The 16546-nt window shown below is 41.5% G+C and overlaps 1 long non-coding RNA gene across 1 annotated transcript; it reads right to left on the reverse strand.

Moving 5' to 3' along the window:
• Nucleotides 1-324: 324 nt before the first annotated feature.
• LOC111971204 (uncharacterized) lies at nucleotides 325-3581 on the reverse strand. Its single transcript, XR_002878242.2, has 3 exons — nucleotides 2124-3581; nucleotides 1930-2020; nucleotides 325-1803 (listed from the first exon to the last, which is right to left on the reverse strand). It is a non-coding gene; the product is annotated as an uncharacterized lncRNA (long non-coding RNA).
• Nucleotides 3582-16546: the final 12965 nt, after the last annotated feature.

Genomic DNA, 16546 nt, shown 5'->3' on the forward strand with positions numbered 1-16546 from the left:
TCGGCAGAGGTGAATGTCGAGAGCCATGCGTCCTTCGAAACACGATCCTGTCAAGCCGCACTGCTTCTTGACACACTGCTCGCTTAACCCGGAAGCCAGCCGCACCAATGTGTTGGAGGAAACACCGTCCAGCTGGCGACCGAAGTCAGCTTGCTGGCGCCCGGCGCCCACTACAAAGAGTCGCTAGAGTGCAATGGGACAAGGAAATCCCGGCCGGCCAAACCCTCCTCTAACCCGGGTGACGTTGGCCCAATTGTGTGCCATCTCCCGGTCATGGCCGGCTGTGACACAGCCTGGGATCGAATCCGGGTCTGTAGTGACGCCTCAAGCTGTTTCCAGTATCCTAATCTACCCTGATTCAATGCTCGCTCATAACTAGAAGCAAAATGTCCTTTGGAACTAGCTAAAAAGCTACAATCTACTGGGCTAGGGAAAAATATGTTTAGGGAAAGGCAATATTAATCAAATGAATGGTGGAAAGTCTTTGAACAATTCACTATTTAATGTTTACAGTACATTCAAAGCTGGTGAATATCAGTAATGTTCATCAGTGCCTATCATCATGTGGTCATCAACTTCTGTACATTTTCAGGCATCTTACACTGACTATTCATAACAGGTCCTACCTCGTCCCCAGGCTCTGTGCTACTGCTTAGAGAGTTGGCTGATGGATGCGATTTAAAATGGGGCTAGAAGTCCAGGACAATAACAGTTTTACAGGGCTAAACCATATCGTTATGTACATGGTAAGGTTTCTTACTAATCTTTAACTTCAGGAGATGGATAAAGGTCCACTATGGCTGTCTATTGATTCAGATCTGTCTTTCTTGTGAGTGGGGGGGAAAACAAAACTTTTTAGAGGTTAGTTAAAAGTAACATTGGTTGATTTTTGAACTGAAAGAAAGTGTTACTTCACACAACCTGTGTTCAAGCCTTGGTTCCTTTTAAGAGTGGGGTCAATTATATTTCAATTCAAGTGAACTCTTTTGGAGTTTCTGAATTGACCCCAACACTGGTTCTTTTGTGGTCCAGATTTCTAGAATTGAAAAAAAAAAATTAACAGGTAACATCTAACCCCTGTGATGTCACTTGGGGAAGCAGCTGGTTATGGCGGAGCATAACCCTCGACCTGGTAGCATGCTGAGGTGGGCAGGTCTTTGCACTCCGACATGAACACAGGCAGAGCCGACACTGGGATCCACTCCTGTTGCTGCAAGACAAACAAGAGGAGAATTGTTCTGATGATGAATATTTTGAGTAGAAAGAATTGTAAAAAGGAGAATAAAAGCAAGTGAAATGTAATAACAGAAGTGCACATTTGAACAGCAAATCAAAATATTAGGCTTAGAAATCAGTTGAAGTTTGGGTAAGGGTTCATGTCTGCTGGCTGTATACACTGCCTATAATGCATCCTAACCTTGCTGGTGTCTTAGGTATCGGTGATGAATGTGTAGAGGTAGACTGCTGAAAAGCCACACCAAGTAACTCATCTGCTGTATGTCCTTGAAAATAGGATACATGTCATCTCTGTTGGCCAAGGAGAACAGGCACTCTGATACTGTGTTCCAAAACTAACAGCTAAACAAAATGGTTATGGTAATAAAATACGTTTTCCCAGTTAAGCCTCACTTTTCTGTTAACTCCTGCACCTGTGTGGTTGAGTGATAACACTCCAAACACAAGTAAATCAATCCCAGTTTGATCTACTTGTGGCAGGGCCCGAGCACGATCCAGCCACAGAAACGGTACACCAGGTAGATGATTCCGGTATCGAAACGCTCCTCTCAGGGTCAGAGTGGGAATCTAGGAATACCCAAGCACAATACACATATCAATGGAATTCTGGTGGAATTGATCAAATATTCCACTTAACTAAATAATAGGGCTTGTGCGAAGCATCAAGTGTTGACTTCAACATGAGTGTCTTACATTGTATCTCTTGAAGTAGCCCATGACTCATCAAAATGAGAACTGTCCCTGTCCCAAGAAAGATGCTGCAGACATTGTAATGTGTCAGAATCTAATGGGGGAAAGAACTAAAACGCTGTCACCACAAATTAAACAAATATGTATGTAATGTGTTAAGGCTAAAGAAGGCACAGACAAACAGTACAAAACTTTACCTTTGTCTGGATTTCTATTTTGAGAATGGAGCCGATGAGGATATACCAGCCTTTCAGAAACTCCAGTCTATCTGACCATGGAACCTCAACACTGGCGGACTATACAGAAGTCTATGTACTCCTGTAAAATCACACCGACCGGTTTACATAAACAAAGGTTTAGACAGACATTTCTTTGTGAACTCAGCAAAAAAAGAAACCTCTCACTGTCAACTGCGTTTATTTTCCACAAACTTAACGTGTAAATATTTGTATGAAGATAAGATTCAACAACTGAGACAAACTGAACAAGTTCTACATACGTGACTAACAGAAATTGAATAATGTGTTCCTGAACAAAGGGGGGGTCAAAATCAAAATGAACAGTCAGTATCTGGTGTGGCCACCAGCTGCATTAAGTACAGCAGTGCATCTCCTCCTCATGGACTGCACCAGATTTGCCAGTTCTTGCTGTGAGATGGTACCCCACTCTTCCACCAAGGCACCTGCAAGTTACCGGACATTTCTGTCGGGAATGGCCCTAGCCCTCACCCTCCGATCCAACAGGTCCCAGACGTGCTCAATGGGATTGAGATCCGGGCTCCTCGCTGGCCATGGCAGAACACTGACATTCCTGTCTTTCAGGAAATCACGCACAGAACGAGCAGTATGGCTGGTGGCATTGTCATGCTGGAGGGTCATGTCAGGATGAGCCTGCAGGAAGGGTACCACATGAGGGAGGAGGATTTCTTCCCTGTAATGCACAGCATTGAGATTGCCTGCAATGACAACAAGCTCAGTCCAATGATGCTGTGACACACCTCCCCAGACCATGATGGACCCTCCACCTCCAAATCGATCCCGCTCCAGAGTACAGGCCTCGGTGTAGCGCTCATTCCTTTGATGATAAACTCGAATCCGACCATCACCCCCGGTGAGACAAAACCGTAACTCGTCAGTGAAGAGCACTTTTTGCCAGTCCTGTCTGGTCCAGCGATCGTGGGTTTGTGCCCATAGGCGACATTGTTGCCGGTGATGTCTGGTGAGGACCTGCCTTACAACAGGCCTACAAGCCCTCAGTCCAGCCTCTCGCAGCCTATTGCGGACAGTCTGAGCACTGATGGAGGGATTGTGCGTTCCTGGTGTAACTCGGGCAGTTGTTGTTGCCATCCTGTACCTGTCTCGCAGGTGTGATGTTCGGATGTACCAATCCTGTGCAGGTGTTGTTACACGTGGTCTGCCACTGCGAGGACGATCAGCTGTCCGTCCTGTCTCCCTGTAGCGCTGTCTTAGGCGTCTCACAGTACGGACTTGCAATTTATTGCTCTGGCCACATCTGCAGTCCTCATGCCTCCTTGTGGCATGCCGAAGACACGTTCACGCAGATGAGCAGAGATCCTGGGCATCTTTCTTTTGGTGTTTTTCAGAGTCAGTAGAAAGGACTCTTTAGTGTCCTAAGTTTTCATAACTGTGACCTTAATTGCCTACCGTCTGTAAGCTGTTAGTGTCTTAACGACCGTTCCACAGGTGCATGTTCATTAATTGTTTATGGTTCATTGAACAAGAATGGGAAACAGTGTTTAAACCCTTTTACAATGAAGATCTTTGAAGTTATTTGGATTTTTACAAATTATTTCTGAAAGATAGGGTCCTAAAAAAGGGACGTTTCTTTTTTTGCTGAGTTTATATATCAATAAAAATTATGCGGATTCATGACTGACTGGCTGAGAAAAGATGTCCTTGTCCTGACACGTTAATTCTCAATTGGAGATCGAATTTCAATATTTAAACAATGTTGTAAATGTCGAGAGACAGACAGCAATGTTTGTACAACCGCCTGTTGTTGCAAACCAAATGTTAGGCTAGAAGCAAGGGGAAATAATACCAAGACGTTTTTTACAGTGGAGATCAAGTTCATTAATTGGCTGGCTGAGCTGGTAGGACACTGGATACGCAGGAATTTCTCAGATGGAACAGAAAACAAGATGTACATTTCTGCATCGTAGGCTAACCTGTGCTAAACAGGTTTTTGGCTTAGAACACGTCTCAACCAATCACAATGCAACCAGTTGTAGAAGAATCCTAGAAGACTCCTAAAAGAAAAAGTCTAATCATTATGCATAAGCAGATACAGTATATATTTTTTATTTACCATGATGATATAGCATAGTGTAAAAGAAGACATTACTTTCTTGTAATCATATCAGTAGACTTACAAACTGAAGTTGAATCCTGTTGAGCACAGAGTGAGGGAGGGCTCTTACAATGATGAGACAGTCAAAGAGCAGTGGTTAGTTCTTAACCGACTTTACAATACAGTGAAACCCAAAAGGATCCATTTTTCTAAGAACCCATAGAAAACATATTGTCATACTGGGAATCTGTCTGCAATCTGCTGAGATAATAGGTTTAGTGAAGTAGACAAACAGATTGAAGTCAGATGGCATACAGTGACTTCAAAGTCATAGCAGTTTGGCAGCTCTCCGTTTCTGACTGTCTGTAGATTTATGCCCTGAGAATGGCTTTGGAATGTATAACGTCTGTTTTACGGGCTCCTGACCAATTCTGCAAAAAAAAATTTGTTGCACTAATCAAATTTTTTCTTGTACATGTTTCCTATGACTGGTAAGAGCTTCTGGACATCAGAACAGCGATCACTAACCTCGATTTGGAGAAAGATTTCTACTTCAGTCGGCGGCACAGGACATATTGCTCACCCTGGACCAGGCCCTAATCCCCGACAGTCGGAAGAGAAAGATGTAGAGGCTGACGTAACTAATCCGCCTCGACCCTCTGTTCAATTGGCGAATATACAATAACTGGAGAACAAACTGGACGAGCTCAGTTCCAGACTATCTATCAACGGGACCTGAAGAAGAAACTTTGCACATACACCGCTGCCATCTAGTGGACACAATCTAAATTGCAACTGGGCTGGAATAATACATTATGGCCTTTCTCTTGCATTTCAAAGATGATAGTACAAAAAAAAATTTAATTTTAACTTTGTATTATCTTTTACCAGATCTAATGTGTTATATATGTAAAATATAATACAAAGAACTAGATGGCAGCAGTGTATATGCAAAGTTTTAGACTGATCCATTGAACCATTGCATTTCTGTTTAAAATGTATCAGGACTGCCCAAATGTTCCTAATTTGTTTATTAATAACTTTTCAGGTTCAAAACTGTGCACTCTCCTCAAACAATAGCATGGTATTATTTCACTGTAATAGCTCATGTAAATTGGACAGTGTAGTTGGATTAACAAGAATTTAAGCTTTCTGTCAATATCAGATATGTCTATGTTCTGGGAAATGTTCTTGTTACTTACAACCTCATGCTAATCGCATTAGCTTACGTTAGCTCAACCACCCCCCCGATCCTGAAGAAGTAAACACTGGCACATCTTGAGCACTGATCCACAACTGGAAAAGACGTTTAAAAAAAACCTGCGGTTAGTCCAGACACGCCCCCAACATCAGTCAAATGGTGGTGAGGTCTGATCTCCCACCGGTGCCACTTAGCACCTTCCTAGACAGAGTGTGCAAAGCTGTCATCAAGGCAAAGGGTGGCTACTTTGAAGAATTTAACACTTTTTTCACTAATACATGATTCCATAGTTTTGATGTCTTCACTATTATTCCACAATGTAAAAAATAGTTTAAAAAAACAAACTGGAATGAGTAGGTTTGTCCAAACTTTTGACTGGTACTATATATTTTGGGATGTGAGGACAGTCTGTTTGACCTAACGAAGATCCGTTTTAGATCTAAACGTTGTCAATAAAGCGATGAATTGGGAGCAGTGTGGTGCCAGGACAACAACCTCTCCCTCAACGTCAAAAACACGAAGGAGCTGATCATGGACTACAGGAAATAGAAGGCCGAGCACACCCCCATTCACAATGACGGGGCTGTAATGCAGCGGGTCGAGAGCGCCAAGTTCCTCGGTGTCCAAATCACTAAGGATCTATAATGGTCCAAACACACCAACACAGTGGTGAAAAAGTTATACAGCTGAACCATTGAGAGCATCTTGACAGGGTGCATCACCGCTTGGTATGGCAACTGCTTGGCATCCAACCACAAGGAGCTAGAGAGGGTAGTGTGGACTGCCCAGTACATTGCTGGGGCCGAGCTCCCGGCCATCCAGGACCTCTATAACAGGCGGTGTCAGAGGAAGGCCATACAAATGTTTAAAAACTCCAACCACCCAAGTCATAGACTGTTCTCTCTGCTACCCATGGCAAGCAGTACCGATGAACCATGTCTGGATCCAACAGGACCCTGAACAGCTTCTACAGTGCCTTGCAAAAGTATTCATCCCCCTTGGCGTTTTTCCTATTTTGTTGCATTACAACCTGTCATTTAAATGGATTTTTATTTGAATTTCATGTAATGGAAATACACAAAATTGTCCAAAGTGAAATTTAAAAAATCATCAATAAAAACAGAAAAGTGGTGCGTGTATATGTATTCACCCCCTTTGCTATGAAGTCCCTAAATAAGATCTGGTGCAACCAATTACTTTCAGAAGTCACATAATTAGTTAAATAACTGTCTCTTATACACATCTAGATGTGTATAAGAGGCAGCCGCCATACCGCTCAGGAAGGAGACACGTTCTGTCTCCTAGAGATGAACGTACTTTGGTGCGAAAATTGCAAATCAATCCCAGAACAACAGAAAAGGACCTTGTGAAAATGCCTGTCTCTTATACACATCTAGATGTGTATAAGAGACAGGCCTTTAAACAGCTTGGAAAATTGCAGAAAATTATGTAATGGCTTTAGAAGCCTCTGATAGGCTAACTGACATCATTTGAGTCAATTGGAGGTGTACCTGTGGATGTATTTCAAGGCCTACCTTCAAACTCAGTGCCTCTTTGCTTGAAAATCAAAAGAAATCAGCCAAGACCTCAGAAAAAAAATTGTAGACCTCCACAAGTCTGGTTCATCCTTGGGAGCAATTTCCAAATGCCTGAAGGTACCACATACATCTGTACAAACAATAGTAYGCAAGTATAAACACCATGGGACCACGCAGCCGCCATACCGCTCAGGAAGGAGACACGTTCTGTCTCCTAGAGATGAACGTACTTTGGTGCGAAAATTGCAAATCAATCCCAGAACAACAGAAAAGGACCTTGTGAAGATGCTGGTACAAAAGTATCTATATCCACAGTAAAACAAGTCCTATATCGACATAACCTGAAAGGCCGCTCAGCAAGGAAGAAACCACTTCTCCAAAACTGCTATAAAAAAGTCAGACAACGGTTTGCAGCTGCACACACATAGAACTGTTTGGCCATAATGACCATTGTTATGTTTGGAGGAAAAAGGGGGAGGCTTGCAAGCCGAAGAACACCATCCCAACCATGAAGCACGGGGGTTGCAGCATCATGTTGTGGGGGTGCTTTGCTGCAGGAGGGACTGGTGCACTTCAGAAAATAGATGGCATCATGAGAAGAAAAATTATGTGGATATATTGAAGCAACATCTCAAGACATCAGTCAGGAAGTTAAAGCTTGATCGCAAATGGGTCTTCCAGAGGTCAATGACCCCAAGCATACTTCCAAAGTTGTAGCAAAATGGCTTAAGGACAACAAAGTCAAGGTCTTCGAGTGGCCATCACAAAGCCCTGACTTAAATCCTATAGAACATTTGTGGGCAGAACTGAGGCCTACAAACCTGACTCAGTTACACCAGCTCTGTCAGGAGGAATGGGCCAAAATTCACCCAACTTATTGTGGGGAGCTTGTGGAAGGCTACCCGAAACGTTTGGCTCAAGTTAAACAATTTAAAGGCAATGCTACCAAATTCTAATTTAGTTATTGTAAACTTCTGACCCACTGGGAATGTGATGAAATAAATAAAAGCTGAAATAAATAATTCTCTCTACTATCATTCTGACATTTCATTTAAAAAATAAAATAAAGTGGTGATCCTAACTGACCTAAGACAGGGAATTTTTACTAGGATTAAATGTCAGGAATTGTGAAAAACTGAGTTTAAATGTATTTGGCTAAGGTGTATGTAAACTTCTGACTTCAGTTGTATACACATGTTCTGAAATGCCTCAGACTGCAACACCACTAAGCAAGAGGCACCACCAAGCAAGCGGCGCCATGAAGACCAAGGAGCTCTCCAAACAGGTCAGGGAGAAAGTTGTGGAGAAGTACAGATCAGGGGTTGGGTTAAAAAGAATATCAGAAACTTTGAACATCCCACAGAGCACCATTAAACCCATTATTACGTTTTTTTTAAAGAATATGGCACCACAACACACCTGCCAAGACTCATGGACCAGGCACTGAGGGCAATAATCAGAGAGGCAACAAAGAGACCAAAGATAACCCTGAAGGAGCTGCAAAACTCCACAGCAGAGATTGGAGTATCTGTCCATAGGACCACTTTAAGCCGTACACTCCACAGAGTTGGGCTCTACGGAAGAGTGGCCAGAAAAAAAGCCATTGCTTAAAGAAAAAAATAAGCAAACATGTTTGGTGTTCGCCAAAAAACATATGGAAGAAGGTACTCTGGCCAGATGAGACTAAAATTTAGCTTTTTGGCCATCAAGTAAAACGCTATGTCTGGCATGAACCCAACACCTCTCATCACCCTGACAACACCATACAAACAGTGAAGCATGGTGGTGGCAGCATCATGCTGTGGGGATGTTTTTCATCAGCAGGGACTGGGAAACTGGTCAGAATTGAAGGAATGATGGATGGTGCTAAATACATGGAAATTCTTGAGGGAAACCTGTTTCAGTCTTCCAGAGATTTGAGACTGGGATGGAGGTTCACCTTCCAGCAGGACAATGACCCTAAGCATACTGCTAAAGCAACACTCAAGTGGTTTAAGGGGAAACATTTAAATGTCTTGGAATGGCCTAGTCAAAGCCCAGACCTCAATCCAATTGAGAATCTGTGGTATGACTTAAAGATTGCTGTACACCAGCGGAACCCATCCAACTTGAAGGAGCTGGAGCAGTTTTGCCTTGAGGAATGGGCAAAAATCCCAGTGGCTAGATGTGCCAAGTTTATAGAGACATACCCCAAGAGACTTGCAGCTGTAATTGCTGCAAAAGGTGGCTCTAAAAAGTATTGACTTTGGGGGGGTGAATGGTTATGCTCAAGTTTTCCGTTTTTTTGTCTTAGTTGTTGTTTGTTTCACAATAAAAAATATTTTGCATCTTCAAAGTGGTAGGCATGTTGTGTAAATCAAATGATACAAACCCCCAAAAAATACATTTTAATTCCAGTTTGTAAGTAAACAAAATAGGAAAAATGCCAAGGGGGGTGAATACTTTCACAAGCCACTGTACCTCCAAGCCATAAAACTGCCAAAAAGTTTGTTAAATAGTTAGCCAAAAAGCTACCCAGACTATCTGCATTGACCCTTTTTGCACAAACTTTGTCTCACTGCTGCTTACTCTCTGTCACTTTATTCCTAGTTACAAATCTACCTCAATTACCTCGTACCCCTGTACAGTACCCCTTGTATATAGTGAAGCTATCATTACTCATTGTGTATCTATTATTACGTGCTTTACTTTTCTATTGTTTCTGTATTTACTTTATCTCTGCATTGTTGGGAAGGGCCCATGAGTAAGCAGCGAAATCACTGTGAAATCACTGTTAGTCCACACCTGTGGTTTACAAATCATGTGACGAATAGAATGTAATTTGATTTGATTGAGTGAACTTGATCTTCACATTCAACAACCTGCAAGCAACAAAGAGAAATACAGTAGCCTATTACTGACAAGTACAACAACCTACATTTAGGACAAAAACGTGAGGGATCCAGCTATGACTATTATGTTCTTTGTTTACAGAGCTGTCACCCCACAACCATGTACTATAAGCAAAATACATTTTCGTGAATTGGATATAGTTGATACAGTTATACTACTTATGAATATAGTTTTAATATGGGTTTTTTTGCAGGAAAAAAGGAAACATTTAATATTAGGGTCTGATACCTTTTGAAATGCACAACGAAATTCAACAGATCCTCCTCTGTTGTGCTTCCCATGGGGAACACAGGACAAATCTCAAGGCATTCTGTTGGGGGGTAAATAACAAACAAGGGACTTGAAACATTTCTGCAATAAAAAAAACATTGCTTATCAAAAACTCATCAGTCCAATTCATAACATTCTGTTCAGACCTTTCTGACAAAGGGATAAAAGCATATCCAACCTCTTACACACCACTGAAGGCTAAAAACTGTAAATGACATTTAGTATACAGTATACAGTGACCATTAGCCTACCAGTTTCAATCTGTGCTTCTACAGTATATCAAAGGTCTAATTAGCTGTTGAGATGCTTCCGTTCCTTGAGGAGTCCTGGCACAGAGACTGAGGAGAATATATATCCCCTTTCTTCTTATACACAAGGTTACCAACGGTGATGTTTCGCAGATGAGAATACTACATCAACTGTAACATACTTTACTCAAATGATCTTTTATTGACAAGAGAGGATTTGATTAACTTAAGTGAACTGTCAAGCTATGACAGAACAAAAGTTGGAGGCAAAATGAAACATGATGTATCATACATGTCAGACTACAATTATGTACTGTGTACTAATCACAAATCACAAGAAACAGACGTTGGGTAGGTATTTCAGTGGAATCATGCTCCACAAACATTGCCAGTAATAATGCATCAAAATGAAAGGAGTATTGTGCTGGACAAAGTCCCCAGAGAACAGCACTACACAAACTACTTCACCTATACAACTCAAATTGCTCCTGGGGATGCAAAATAATGTTTACCTTGTGTTGGGACTAGGGAAATATGCTTGGTCAACAGTATTTTGAGTCAACCCGAGCACTACTTTCTGCCACCTCTGGTCTCTTGGCCCTCCCACCCCTACAGGAGTTCAGCTCCCACTCAGCCCAGTCCAAGCTCTTCTCTGTCCTGGCACCCCAATAGTGGAACCAGCATCCCCTGAAGCTAGGACAGCAGAGTCCCTGCCCATCTTCCGAAATCATCTGAAACCCCAACCTCTTCAAAGAGTATGTTAAATAACCCCTTAGGAAGAGATGCTTGAACGTCATGAGGTTTTCCTCTTTGAAGGTTACAACCATCTGATTACTCAGTCCAAAAGACACCAACCGGGAATATTAAAGTGATTTATTACACACACACAGGATGCATTCCAATATGATATAATAGTGGCTTCCTTCACTATGTCTGCGGAAGTTGGTGGCCACTTTCTCAATGAGTATTGGGGGCCGACCCTGGGCATGTGGACCCCAGCCGCTAGGAGAACAAACAAGGTGCAATTTCAAAATGTGGTTGTGCATCAGCAGTTTTCCTCTTGTTATGCCAGTCATTGACATTCAGTCAATTAGCCCATGTCAACAACAAAAAATTTGATTGGTAAACTAGTCTAGCCAGCTATCATGGTTTAATTACCGACCAGTCACAAAGGGGCACGTGCGCAGGGGCCCTGACCTCCAGCTGGCCCGCATTGATTTGGTTAGCCACTCTCACTCAGATATCATATTATTAACATGGCATAGGTCATGTTAAAATGGGTCGAATTTTATGAAATTGTTTTAAAAATGCAAACATTTCTCTCCTCCCCATTGCAAAATGTGTAGAATTGCAGGAAATTAGCTGTAAAACTGAATATTTATCTCTGCCCCACGGCAGAATGAGGAGAATTGCATGACATTTGTTGTAAAATTACTGGATATGAGATACTGTAATTCTGGCAGTTAGAATGGTTTGAAACCATGACACTGCTCATTTGCATGATCAGGGAATGACAGGGTCTGTGCCTCTTTCTATGTTGCGTCTTTATGGTTTGGACATGGAATAGTTCACAACTAAAAAACTTCAACAAGCCTCTCTGTTGACTATCCCCTCATTGGTCAGTACCTGCATGGTAATGATGATGGTAATGATGGCGATCTTGATGATGTGGAGCCTCAGTTTCCAATGGTTTCCGTCCCCGTGCTCTGTATTTCTCACAGGGGTTCATGTAAAAGTACTTGATATTTCCCTTGAGGTAGTCCGATGTCTCCAGGTCCTGATGTTGCCGATGGTCTGCCCAGGCAGCATGCCCATTCGGCTCACACAGAGCTGTATGAGCCACCCAACTTCTCCATCTCTGAAGGAAATAGAAAATATATGTTCAACCATAGAAATAGAATCTATTTCTGTTCTAGTAGTTCTATTTCAGTGTTCACTTTTACACAATAGGTAGCCTAACCCTATAGCTATTCACAAATTCTTTCCAAACATGCTGTGGGATCAGAACCTGTTCACCAGAAAAGTAGTTTACTTTACCATGAAAATAGCCTAACTTAAATGCTTTGCACTGTGGCTATTCCTCATTCTTGGTGACACTGACATACCTGGAGTGTATTCATTCTGCCAATTCTGTTGCAAAACGGAACGAAGCGGGGAGGGACTTACCTGACTTTGTCCTGTAGAAACACTTGTTTTAGTCCCCTGGGGTGTATTCAATATGTGTTGCAACGGAAACCGTTTACCGTTTAAGAAACAAACGGAAGCAAACAGAACAAACGGAACGAAACAGGGAGGGACCTACCTGAATTTGTTCAATAGGAACTCTTGTTTACATTGCAAAAAGTTTTTCGTTTGGAGTAATTAAATGGTTTCTGCAACAGACAAAATGTTTTGCAACAGAATCGGCGTAATGAATACACCCCTGTAACTGGTAGCCGATCATCATGACATTGTTTCTCTCTGTACATTCTTTCTGCGTTTGTCATCAATCATTAATTTGGAAAGTAAGTAGGGGAGAGTGGGGTAAGTTGAGCCAAAGGGTTAGTTGAGCCACCCCGTGTTTCAAGGAAGCCATACACAAAACGATTAATGTGACCAAATATTTAGCAATCAAATAAAATGTTATTTGTCACATGTGCTGAATACAACAGACCTTACCGTGAAAGATTACTATGCATAAACAGCAAGTAGCAGCAGTGTAAAATCAAAGGGGGGGGGGGGTCAATGTAAATAGTCTGGTGGCCATTTGATTCATTGTTCAGCAGTCTTATGGCTTGGGGGTAGAAGCTGTTAAGGAGCCTTTTGGACCTAGACTTGGCGCTCCGGTACCGCTTGTCTATGACTTGGGTGACTGGGGTCTTTGACAATTTTTTGGGCCTTCCTTTGACACCGCCTAGTATATACAGTACCAGTCCAACAAACCTTTGACTGGTACTGTATATTTATAAAATTGGAGTCTGTTAAGGAAGAAACCACATGGAAAAATTGGTAAGCAACTTAGGTCCAAATGAATTTATTGTGTTATAGGTTTCATGATGCTTGTATCTAAACCAAAGTATATTGTTTTAAGATTGTCTTAAACATCAGTTGGGGTCACTATAAGCTACAATATGAGGTCCTAAACCTAGCATGAAAGTGCATCCTTGTAGCTGTGTAGGCTAATATAGTCAAAATGTTTGCCTTGGGGTTAGTTGGCCACCATACCCCATACAAATTATGACATTTAGGTAGTTTCATGCATAGTATTTTTGCAATGTGTCATGCACATGAACTCAAATTAGTGCATTTTTATTGCTACAGAGACGACATCTTCATGCCCCGTGTATATGAAACAGGGTTGGTTATGTTTCCACTTGACCCTGAAGAAATATGTATTTGATGTTTAGGTATTTCTATTGGTTGGTTGAATTTACATATAAATAAGATGTTATGCCATTGGTCAAGCTTGCAGATATGGGGAAATCGCGAACGTCAATTCTTCTCATATTGACATTCAAGCGGTAGGTCACGTTCTGAAATACTGTATTCTGTTTTCATATTTACAATGAGTAAATATTTACAAGAGTTCACTAAGTAAATTTCCTGTTGTACTGTATATACAGTTGAAGTCGGAAGTTTACATACACCATAGCCAAATACATTTAAACTCAGTTTTTCACAATTCCTGACATTTAAACCTAGTAAAAATTCCCAGTTTTAGGTCAGTTAAGATCACCACTTTAATTTAAGAATGTGAAATGTCAGAATAATAATAGAGAGAATGATTTATTTCAGCTTTTATTTCTTTCATCACATTCCCAGTGGGTCAGAAGTTTACATACACTCAATTAGTATTTGGTAGCATTGCCTTAAACAATTTAAACATGGGTCAAACGTTTCGGGTAGCCTTCCACAAGCTTCCCACAATAAGTTCGGTGAATTTTGGCCCATTCCTCCTGACTGAGCTGGTGTAACTAAGTCAGGTTTGTAGGCCTCCTTGCTCGCACACACTTTTTCAGTTCTGCCCACAAATGTTCTATAGGATCGAGGTCAGGGCTTTGTGATGGCCACTCCAATACCTTGACTTTATTGTCCTTAAGCCATTTTGCCACAACTTTGAAAGTATGCTTGGGGTCATTGTCCATTTGGAAGACCCATTTGCGACCAAGCTTTAACTTCCTGACTGATGTCTTGAGATTTTGCTTCAATATATCCACATAATTTTTCTTCTCATGATGCCATCTATTCTTCAGCTTTTTCCCCTCCAAACATAATGATGTTAATTTTGGCCAAACAGTTCTATTTTTGTTTCATCAGACCAGAGGACATTTCTCCAAAAAGTATGATCTTTGCAGTTGCAAACCGTAGTCTGTTTTTTTTTTTATGGCGGTTTTGGAGCGGTGGCTTCTTCCTTGCTGAGCGGCCTTTCAGGTTATGTCGATATTAGTACTCGTCTTTCTGTGGATATAGATACTTTTGTACCTGTTTCCTCCAGCGTCTTCACAAGGTCCTTTTCTGTTGTTCTGGGATTGATTTGCAATTTTCGCACCAAAGTACGTTCATCTCTAGGAGACAGAACGTGTCTCCATCCTGAGCAGTATGACGGCTGCGTGGTCCCATGGTGTTTATACTTGCGTACTATTGTTTGTACAGATGAACGTGGTACCTTCAGGCGTTTGGAAATTGCTCCCAAGGTTGAACCAGACTTGCCTGATTTTTTTTGATTTTCCCATGATGTCAAGCTGAGTTTGAAGGTAGGCCATGAAATACATCCACAGGTACACCACCAATTGACTCAAATTATGTAAATTAGCCTACGAGAAGCTTCTAAAGCATGACATGACAGCATGACATTTTAACTGTTTAAACTTAGTGTATGTAAACTTCTGACCCACTGGAATTGTGATACAGTGAATTATAAGTGAAATAATCTGTCTGTAAACAATTGTTGAAAAAATGACCTGTGTCATGCACAAAGTAGATGTCCTAACCGGCTTGCCAAAACTATAGTTTGTTAACAATAAATGTGTGGAGTGGTTGAAAACGAGTTTTAATGACTCCAACATAAGTGTATGTAAACATTCCCGACTTCAGCTGTATTGTAACCCAGGGTCGTTACAGTATGTACAAGGTGGGCATTTCTTAATAAAACAACTTTGAAGCACTGACCTTAGGCAAATGGATGTAGTTGGAGCTAGATTCCACAAAGCCTGATCTCTACTCCATGCCATTGTTGACGTTCATCAGAAACATCCTTCACCGGAGTGGAGTTTAGTCTGCTACCGTTACTCTGACGTTGAATACTAGTTGGAGTTAACCTTAGCTAGCCAAAGAAGAACAACCACGCCACCCTTATTCCCCACCGTCGCTAGCTAGTTCGTTTACATACTTTGTCATTTCTATCCTATCCATCAGTGTTTTTCTACACCCTGTTTAGTTTCACCATGTGTCACCCAATGTCTACAAATAGTTTTCAGAGTTAAGACAGTAGCAAGTATTTGCCATAAGATGTCGCCACAGCACATGTTTTGTTCTGACTAGCTGGCTCTGTAAACTGGGCTGAAAATTACACTGAGGTCTTGTGAACAAGCCTCAATCGATTTCCATAGATTTTTTTCACACACCAGACAGAAAGTAGAGAAAACAGACTAAATAAAGTAGGTGTAGGAAGGTGTTTGATACAGCATATTAACTCTCAATACCTTATACTCCACAGCAAATATCTCTGTGATTAGGCCTAACTGCAGGGATGTTCACAAAGAGACCCAAGAGCACAGCCAGTGTGGGCAGTAAGGGGAAAGCCAAAGGTGTGTATGACCCCCATATATAATAAGTATATGGTATAACCTCTTGAGTACATCTGACTTTGGATCACCATATTTATTCACCTTTTTAAATGACGCTAATGCAATTTAAATGAAAAGTAAAATGAAAGTACATAAAGCATGACAATTCAACATTTCTGCTGTTTTGAATCCATATAGACAAAAAGGCTGATGAGTCTCCTGTAGGAAGTGTTGCAGGGTCTGGTAAGATTTCTTTGATGCATTATACAGGCTAACAGACAGTTTCATGAAGGTTCCTGGCTCATTTTCTGTAGATCAAACTCTTGATACTGTACTGTTTTGTACTGCTAACAGTTAAATATAGAAAAATAAGCGGGGACTGCCCTGGCATGAGTT

The sequence above is a fragment of the Salvelinus sp. IW2-2015 genome, linkage group LG13, assembly GCF_002910315.2.
Source record: "Salvelinus sp. IW2-2015 linkage group LG13, ASM291031v2, whole genome shotgun sequence".
Taxonomy (NCBI): Eukaryota; Metazoa; Chordata; class Actinopteri; order Salmoniformes; family Salmonidae; genus Salvelinus; species Salvelinus sp. IW2-2015.